Source organism: Rattus norvegicus, chromosome 13 (genome assembly GCF_036323735.1).
Source record: "Rattus norvegicus strain BN/NHsdMcwi chromosome 13, GRCr8, whole genome shotgun sequence".
Lineage (NCBI taxonomy): Eukaryota > Metazoa > Chordata > Mammalia > Rodentia > Muridae > Rattus > Rattus norvegicus.
The window spans coordinates 3,018,681-3,027,725 of NC_086031.1; the positions used below are offsets into that span (position 1 = coordinate 3,018,681).

The following is a 9,045-nucleotide window of genomic DNA, read 5'->3' on the forward strand; positions in this document are numbered from 1 at the left end:
GAATTCAGGACACAATGAAAGAACTAACCTAAAAATAATATGTACAAAAGAGATATGTCCGTTTTAAAGAGCAGTAAACATCTTCAACAAAAATCATCAAAGAAAACTTTCCTAATCTGTTCATAAACATAAAAGAAACCTACAGAGCACTAAAGAAATGAGATCTGAAAAGACATTCCTCCCATCACATAATGATGAAAACACTAAATGTACAGGGAAAAATGTTTTAAATCAGAAAGTAAAATGGCAAAATAACATATAAAGGCAGATCTATTAGAATCATACCAGACTTCTCAACAGAGACCCTGAAAACTAGAAGTTTTTGTTAAGATGTCATATAGACCCTAAGAGATAAAAAATATTAGCCCAGTTCATTACCCAGCAAAGTTTTTAATTATTGTTAATGGAGAAACCAAGACATTGCATCTCAAAATCAAACTTACACAATACCTTTCAACAAAACCAGTCATACAAAGAATAACAGAAAGAAAATCCCAGCACATTTAGTGAAAATACACACAAGAAACATTAAGAAATTAAAGTCCTCACAATAAACATAAAAGAAGAGAACCACAAAAACAGATTTCCACATCCCACAACAAAAATAACCGGATGTAACAATCATTGGTATTTAATATCTTTTAGCACCAGATTAAATTGCCCAATTAAAAGACATAGATTAACAGGCTGGATACACTAACTAGATCCAGCATTTTGCTGCATACAAGAAACACACTTCAGTGAAAAAGAAAGACACTACCTCAGAGGAAAAGACTGGAAAAAAAGTATCTAAGCAAATAATCCCAAGATACAAAGGGGAATGGTAATTCTAATATTAAGTAAAATAGATTTTCAAAAAAAGAGGAGAAAAAAGATGGAAAAGGACTCTTCATACTCAAAAATTCTACTGAGGTGTACGCTCAACTTTGAAGATGAAAACAACAAATTCAAGGGCACATACTTTTGTAAAATAAAAAAAAAAACTTTAATAAACCTCAAAGGACACATTGAAACTCAGAGAATAATATTGGGATATTTCAACATCCTACTCTTATCAATGGGCATATCATGGAAACAGAAATTAAACAGAGACACAGTGAAACTAACAGAAAGTAAGAACCAAATGAATTTATCAGATATCTACAGAATATTTCAATGTAAAACAAAAGAATATAACTTAATTTCTTCTCAGCACATCATTGTACATTCTCCAATATTGACCATATAGTCAGGCACAATACAAGCCTCAACAAGTACAAAAAGATTGAAATAATCCCACGAATTCTATCAGACCACCATAGAATAAGGCTAGTCTTCAATAACATCAAAACCAACAGAAAACCCACATACTCATTGAATGTGAATAATTCTCTACTCAATGAAAACTTAGTCAGGGAAGAAATAAAGAAAGAAAAGACAACTTAAAATTTAACCAAATGACTGATTATAGTCTCATAGCTTATCAGGCTGTTTAACTCTTAATATACATATTGTATTGGATAGTTATCAGATAGTATACAAGCTAGCCAAGATATAATATAGATTTTAAGCCTTTCTTAAGCTGGAAGAAAAGACTGAATGTTCTGTTTAACTGATATAGTGATGGCCTGGGTGTTGAGTATATCATAGGCTTTATTAATTGAAGAATGGTAATAATTGTACTCAATTTATATATAAGTGAAAAGGTTTTTTAACTGGACAAAAAGGGGGGAAATGCTGTGGTTTGCCCTTGAGTTATCTGTATCTTGATGCTAATTCCAATGCCCCAAGGACAGCTGCCTAATCATGTACTCAGGAATCAGGTGACTTCACCAAAATCTTCTCCCCATTGTGAAAGATCCCACGCAGAGTGACCCTTACTCAAGCCTTGGGAAATCGCGGACCCCAGACACAGAGAGACCATTTTGGATGTAATAAGCAAAGGCAAGATTTATTATGAAGACCTATTACAGAGATCTCTGGGCCAACACATATCCCACGCAGGAGACAGAGGTGTCTACCCCGAGAGGCTGGGAGAAAGAGTATTTAAAGGCAGAGGCTGTGAGCCCCAGGGGATGAGGGGATGTCAAAGGGGAATGTACCGCAAGTTATAGGATTGTTCTATGGCTCTAGGAGATAAGGGGATGCCAGAAGGTTTTATGGCCCCCTGGTTTCTGGAACAGAGCTACTAAATCAGGAGAAGGGTTGGGTCTTTAGGTCCTCATTATTTTTAAAAGTTTGTCAGAATTGATGAAGCATCTGTATTTGAAACACCTCTGGTATGGCTTGGGCCGCAGGTTTCCTGGAGTACTCTCTGTAGGACGCAATGGCTAGAAAGAACAAGTAGGGGCTTAAATAAACATCACAGGGACAGAACAAAGAACAGTTACTCAAACCGGGTGATAAGCAAAGTAGTTGCACATGCAAAGGTCAGCAAGATATGTTCTGCATCCAGCTCCACCACAGTGTAGAGCAGGCGAAATTTTCTTATTCTTTCTTCTTATGTGCCAAGCCTGTGTCTGCTAGGAGAGATGAGAGCACAACAGCTTTTCTTGTCTGCTGGCCAGCAGGTGCTAGGGATCTGGGCCAGGCAACGTCTTATTTTGAAAAAAAAAAAAAACAATGGTGGTCTGATTTTGTCCTCTTTGTCTGTGACCTCTTGTAAATGAGCATCTGTCTGGGTGTCCCCATCTCCTTTTCCCTGCTATTTGGGTGAAGTCCCCTCCTAATAAGCTCACTTTTGAGGCTTCCCTTCCCCCTCCTCACACTTGTTTGTTCTTCTTTTGGACATTAGTGCTTGGTTTTGCTGTGGTATATGTTACTGATGGGAGATTAGTGTGGGTATTACCCGAGAAGCAGAGATTAAAATACAAAAATTTGGAAGGTGCCTTTCAGAGGCAATTCTGTCCTTCCTCTGTGGGACCTGAGGATCGAGTTCAGGTTATCGCACTTTTCTGGCAGACTCTCTCCTCAGCTGATCCATCTCACTGGTACACGATGCAGTTTTTCCAAAGTAAACTGAAGCCCTTCTTTATTTCAGAAATATTTTCTGAACTTAGCTCATTAGGTAGCTACTGTGTTCATTGTTCCATTCCTACCATCCAGTTGCAGAGTATGTGGATCTCCCCAGCATGCCACCTGTTGCTAATCTCTACCCACACTAAGTACAGCAGATATCAGAAAGCTCCAGAAAAGAAAACTTACTTCTGTATGGTAGATTGAAAAGTTCTCAGTGAGAACTTTCCCTCGGGAAGTGGACCCTCCAACTCAATGACCAGACCGAGAGCACAGGATGCAATCAGCAAGAGGATTTGGTTTATTGTCAGGATACACAGGCACCTGTGGGCCCTTCAGGCAACTCGGGGGACTGGCGCACCTAGCGGAACCAAGGATGGACTTTTTATAGGGTTCTGGGGAGCAGAAGCAAGCATACAGAAGCAGATGCATGGTTACAGGGATATAATTGGTGGATTCTAATGTGGCGAGGGTTCAGCCCGGGGGCAAGTTCCCTAGCTGCCTTCCTGGAACATAACGGCTGACTCGGGCCCCCACCAGGGTGTGGGACCTCTCCCGGGGCTTTCCACATTCCTCTTTCTCATTGTCAGGCAATGAAATCTTTCACTCAACTTGGTTAAGAAATCTTTGTCTCTTGTTGTCTCAGCCTATGGAACTGTTGTTTCAGTACGAGGGTCTGAATGACTGAAAGTCTATCCCTCATGAACTGTACCAGCCTATTAAGGATACAGGGTCCAAAAAGAAGAATTAGGAGAAGAATAAGTAGGGGTCCCATCAGGGTAGACAGGAGGGTAACAAACCAAGGGGATTGGTTAAACCACCTCTCGAACCACCCCTGTTGGGAATCAAACAGCTTTTGTCTCTGGGTCAGGCGTTCTCGAAGCTTAGCCATATTATCTCTTACTATTTCAGTATGGTCTGCATAGAAACAACACTCTTCTTTTAGAGCAGCGCACAATCCACCCTCTCGGAGGAACAACATATCTAACCCCCGTCTGTTTTGGAGGACCACCTCAGACAACGATGTCAAGGACTTTTTTAATGCGCTCACAGACTCTTCTATAGCTTTAAGATCTGCATTCATGGCTGTTTGTAGCTGACGGAAATGACCAGTTTCTATGAGTGCAGTGGTCCCGGTCCCTATACCTGCAGCCACTCCCCCCAAGGTGATTCCTCCTAGGAGTAAAGCTAAGATCAGGGTGGCAGGCTCTCGTCAGAATTGAGTCTGTCTCTCGAAAAACAAGTATATATACTCGGATTCATGGTAGGTGACTTTGGGCAAAATTTCTACTAATACACAATAGTCAGAGGATTGATTGAGGACTGTGGCCGAGATGCAGGGTGTTAGTCCAGTGTTGCAGGCCCAATACGTGCCTCTTGGGGCTGTCAGGAAGTAGTTCCCAGTGGGAACCCTCTGAGTGGTGTTGCAGAGGGTCTGGTGTGTGTGGGGTACATTCCCCAAGCAGAGCCCTAGTCCCGAGACCTCGGGCAGAGTTAGTTTGTGGTTAGGAGTATTGGCACAGCTGTCCAGGGCAGCGGTCAGGTTGGTATAATTTCCAATGACCGCCACCCCTTCATAATAGGGCAGACCGGAAACGAGGCACAACCAGCACTCCTGAGTCCTAGAAGGGTCTGCATATGAGAGCCAGATATGCACCAGTCACCAAATTTAATAATCGATCCCCGGTGCCTGGCGACGGGGAGATCAGAATGGTGGAGCCCCCCGTCGTGGAGGAGGGTTTTGTAGGGGTGTTACCAGGGGCCTGAGTGACCTTAGGCAATGACGGGGGTTGGGCCTGTGCCGGGATTGAGGGAGGCTTCTGATCTGGTAAAACTATGTTGGGTCCAATGGGTCGAGTGGCCAGGGGAGAGACCTGTCTATTTAGAGAGAACAGGCCCACCGGGTCGGTCCCTGTAACATATAAGCGCAAGCCCCAAGATTTGGGCCTGTCCCAAGTTGCTCTCTTACCTGAGTTGGTGAAGTGGAGGATGAGGGGATTGCATTTCCCGTCCCGTTTACACAAGGTGTAAGGAGACCGACCGTCTCGTTTCAGAGTGTTCAGGTCCCAAGAGGAGGATGGCTTCCAATACGCATCCCCGGTGGTCTCACATCCCCACTGGGCTCAGTATCCACTCCCCGGCCCTCCATACTCCTGGCTCACTCTGTGACCAGGGCAAACGTAGATCCCCTTGCTGTGGGAAGCCGGGCCGCAACCATAGTAGGTGGTTGAGGGATGCCAGTTATAGGTAGTGCCAGGCTCCCACTTGTAGTCCACCACATCACAAAGGTCAAAGTATAAGGGAGGGAAGGCGTCGGCCAGTGTCCCCCTTACGGAGGTAGCATTAGCCAGCCTTCCTGTCATGAGATTAGTGAGTGTCCAGGTAATTTTATAAGTGAGGTGGGGGCTTATTCCCCCACTGACTCCGGGCCACCAAAGGACTAGGAGGAGCCACTAACAGTTTTAACTTTAAGGAGTTTGGGGTGCGCTGGACTTTCTATGTCTGGGGTGTAGAGTTGTGATTAGTCAATTCCTCAGACTGGGCTGCCTTGACGTGTGACTCGTGGATCCAAGCCGTGATCCCGTCTAACTTTAGGGCTGTCGGGGTAGTCAGGAGGATGGTGTAGGGTCCTTTCCACCGTGGCTCGAGATTCTTTGTCTGGTGTCTGCGCACCCACATGGTGTCTCCAATCTAGAATGGGTGTGGCACCACCGGATGCTCAAGCTTGTCCTGGTAAGCAGCAGCCAGAGGTTTCCAGACGTCTCTCTGTAGGGCCTGCAGATGGGCCCTCAGAGAGGAGCTGTCAGCAAAATCAGCAATGTTTGAATCAAAGAAATGGACAAATGGGAGTGGTGCTCCATACATTATTTCAAAGGGAGTTAGACCATGGGGGACTGGGGTGTTCCGGGCCCGATATAGAACTAGGGGAAGGAGGGCCACCCAGTCCTTTGAGCCAGTTGCAAGCGTAAGTTTGGATAAAGTCTCCTTAATTGTTCTATTCATGCATTCTACCTGACCTGAACTCTGGGTTCTATAGGCACAATGTAATTTCCAATCAATCCCCAGTAATTTGGCCACCAACTGACTTACTTGGGAGACGAAAGCAGGTCCGTTGTCCGACCCCAACACTTGAGGCATGCCATACCTGGGAAAGATTTCCTTGAGGAGCTTCTTGGTGACCATTTTTGCAGTCTCGTGCTTTGTGGGGAAGGCTTCGACCCATCCTGAGAAGGTGTCTACAAACACTAGAAGATACTTGTATCCATACATACCTGGTCTAATTTCAGTAAAATCAATTTCCCAATGGATGCCGGGGCAGTGTCTTCTAGGACGAACTCCTTGTCCAATCATGGCCCATCCCGGGTTAACCTGAGCGCACGCTTTGCAACTCTCAGTCACCATTTGTATTGCTTTGTCCCGATTCAAAAAACACAGATTTATCTCTTCTCGATCTAGTAAGGTTTTCATCTTCTTAAACCCCAAATGGGTCAATTTATGTAGAAAGGAGATCAATTCAAAAGTCATATTTTTTGGCATAACTGTCTTTCCTTTGTAGACCCACTGTTCTAGTTGAGGGTAGTAGATGGGCCCCATTTTTTCTAGGAGCACTATGTCCTCATGGGTATAAACCCAACTGGTTTGTCCCACTGGTGGAGACGTAGTTTGGTCTGGGCTATTTAAGGGCAAAATTTGTTTGCTCATGGCCGCTTCTCGCGCCATGTCATCGGCCAGCCGGTTTCCTCGTGCCTCTGGGTTATGCCCTTTCTGGTGTCCTGGACAATGCATAATACTCAGGCTTTTGGGCAAGAATAGGGATTCTAAGAGGGCCAGAATTTCAGCCTTATTTTTGATATCCTTATCCTCAGATGTGAGCAGCCCCCGCCTCCGGTAGATCTCCCTGTGGATGTGTGCTGTGGCAAAGGCATAATGGCTGTCTGTATATACATTTAGCCTCTTACCTTTTGCTATCTTAAGCGCCTGAGTCAAGGTGATGAGTTCAGTTCGTTGTGCAGAGGTACTAGCAGGCAGGGCTATCGCCCAAATCACTTTGTCCTCCGTAGTGACCGCGGCTCCGGCCTTTAGCTCTCCATCTGCCAAGAAGCTGCTGCCATCCATGTACCATGTGTGGTCAGCATTCTGAAGAAACAGGTCCGATAGGTCCGGCCTGGTTCCATGTACTTCTGCGAGGATTTGTAGGCAGTCATGCTGTTCTGCCTCCTCTGGTAGAGGAAGCAAGGTGGCAGGGTTGAGAGCGACTACGGGCCCAAACTGAACCCGCTCTGCATGCAGTAACAAGGCTTGGTAGTGGGTCATGCGGGAATTAGAGAGCCAGCGGTCCGGGGACTGCTTTATCAAGGCCTCCACTGTGTGGGGTGCTAGGATGGAGAGTGTCTGTCCCAAGGTCAATTTTCCAGCATCCTTGGTCAGGACAGCAATAGTTGCCACCATCCTCAGGCATGGTGGCCAGCCGGAGGCCACAGGGTCCAATTTCTTAGACAGGTAGGCTACAGGGCGGTTCCAGGGTCCCAACCTTTGTGTTAGGACCCCTTTAGCATACCCATGTTTCTTGTCTATGAACAGTTCAAAAGGTTTGGTAATATCAGGGAGACCCAAGGCAGGGGAGGACAATAAGGCCTGTTTGATGTTTTCAAATGCTTTTTGTTGCTCTGGTCCCCACTGGAAGAGCACCCCCGGTTTAGTGAGGGGTACAAAGGGGCTGCCATTTCAGCAAACCCAGGAATCCAGAGGCGACAGAATCCCGCCGTCCCCAAGAACTCTCGTAGCTGTCGGCCATTCTTGGGGGCAGGGATGCTGGCCATAGTCTGTATCCTGGCCGGGGTCAGCCATCGCTGTCCATACCGTAGCTGTTATCCTAAATAAGTAACCTGGGTCTGGCAAATTTGAGCCTTTTTGGCAGAGGCTCGATAGCCCAATCGTTCCAAAGTCTGTAAGAGGGATTCAGTTCCCTGTTGGCATGCAGTTTCAGAAGTGGCCGCTAGGAGGAGATCATCTACGTACTGCAGGAGTATGAGGGTGGGGTGCTGAACTCGAAAGTCAGCTAAGTCCCGATGTAAGGCCTCATCAAAGAGTGTTGGGCTGTTTTTAAACCCTTGAGGCAGTCTTGTCCAAGATAATTGTCCTGAAAGCCCTATTTCAGGGTCTTTCCACTCAAAGGCAAATAAGGGTTGGCTTTCGGGCTCAGACAGAGGCAAAAGAAGGCATCCTTCAGGTCTAAAACCGTATACCAAGTATGTGTAGGGGGCAGTGTACTGAGCAAATTATAAGGGTTTGGAACAGTAGGATGAATATCTTCTACCCTCTTGTTGACCTCTCTCAAATCTTGTACTGGCCTATAATCTCCAGTGCTGGGTTTCTTAACAGGCAGAAGAGGTGTATTCCAAGGCGACCAGCAGGGGACTAGGATGTCTTGATCCAGAAGCCTTGTAATGTGAGGCCTTATGCCTTGATAAACTTCGTGTGACAGGGTATTGTTTTATGGAGACTGAGTTGCAGTGGCCTTTAACTGAATAATTAAGGGGGGCTGTTGGAGCGCCAACCCCATTCCACCAGTCTCTGCCCAAACCAGTGGAAAATTCGTGACCGAAGTGTCTATTTCTAGGGATTGTGGCTTGTCCTGTCCCAGTTCATATAGTCTATATCCATCCTCTAATTGAAGGGTTAGAACTTGAAGGGGAGTTCCGTGGGGGCCAGTTATTCGGGCCCATCCTTCCTCAAAATGGATTTGTGCTTTTAGTTTGGTGAGCAGGTCATGGCCCAGCAGAGGCTATGGGCAGTCCGGAACATGTAAGAAGGAATGGGACACCTTACTGGTAGCCAGCTGAACCCAGCGGTCCGTAGTCCATCGGTATTGTTTCCCACCAGTAGCTCCTTTTACCCAGGCCGTCTGGTCACTGAGTTGTCCTGAAGCTCAGGTGAGGACTGAATGCTGGGCTCCTGTGTCTACAGGAAGGCAGCCGGCTACCCCCCAACTTTAAGCGTTACCCTGGTCTCGGGGTGGGGGGTGCTCCTGGCCCTGACCTCCCTAATCTT

At 46.1% G+C, this 9,045-nt stretch overlaps 1 pseudogene; it reads right to left on the reverse strand.

Annotated features, from left to right (window-relative positions):
• Positions 1-3,610: 3,610 nt before the first annotated feature.
• On the reverse strand, positions 3,611-7,110 carry Envl-ps7 (MLV-related proviral Env polyprotein-like, pseudogene 7; annotated as a pseudogene).
• Between the last annotated feature and the right edge of the window lie 1,935 nt (positions 7,111-9,045).